Source organism: Nematolebias whitei, chromosome 10, assembly GCF_014905685.2.
Source record: "Nematolebias whitei isolate Nwh7 chromosome 10, NemWhi1, whole genome shotgun sequence".
Taxonomy (NCBI): Eukaryota; Metazoa; Chordata; class Actinopteri; order Cyprinodontiformes; family Rivulidae; genus Nematolebias; species Nematolebias whitei.
Window position 1 is genome coordinate 18,528,169 of NC_056507.1, and position 856 is coordinate 18,529,024.

Consider the following 856-nt stretch of genomic DNA (forward strand, 5'->3'; position numbering starts at 1 on the left):
ATCTATCTATCTATCTATCTATCTATCTATCTATCTATCTATCTATCCAAATATATATATATTTTTTTCTTTGTTTGTTTTTGTAGAATGGCTTTATGTTTTCTTAAACCTATGAACATCTTTTTTTTTCATTTACTTTATTTATCCAGGAAGTCTAATTGAGCCACGAGAACTCATTTTCAAGAGAGACCTGTTTAGGGAGCAGATAGTGGGGGTTAAGGGCCTTGCTCAGAACCCAGGGTGGGCGAATGAGGATGGAGGGAGGTGTGGGTGTTCCACCTTTTCCACCCACATTTTGATGTTGACGGTACCGGGAGATGAACCTGCGACTTTCCGATCACAGGTCCATCTTCTAACCTCTGCGCCACCACTCCCCCTTCATAATGTTTTCAAAATGTAGCTGTTTTAAAGTAAATGTGTCTTATTTGAGGGCAGCACGGTGGCACAACTGGTAGAGCTGCTGCCTCTCAGCGAGCAGGTCCTGGGTTCAAATCCCGGTCCGGGGGCCTTTCTGGGTGGAGTTTGCATGTTCTCTCCGTGAATGCGTGGATTTTCTCCAGGTACTCCGGTTTCCTCCCACAGACCAAAAACATGCATGTTAGGCTGAATGGTAACTCTAAATTGTCCCTAGGTGTGAGTGAATTGTTGTTTGTCTCTATGTGGCCCTGTGATGAACTTGCAACCCGTCCAGGGTGTACCCCGCCCCTCGCACGGTGATTGCTGGACATGGGCACCAGCAACCCCCGTGACCCAAAATGGAATAAGCAGGTAAAGACAATGGATGGATGGATGGTGTCTTATTTGAAAGGTAACTCTCAATAAGTTTGATTATTTTTTTCTTGCTTGCTCTCGATGA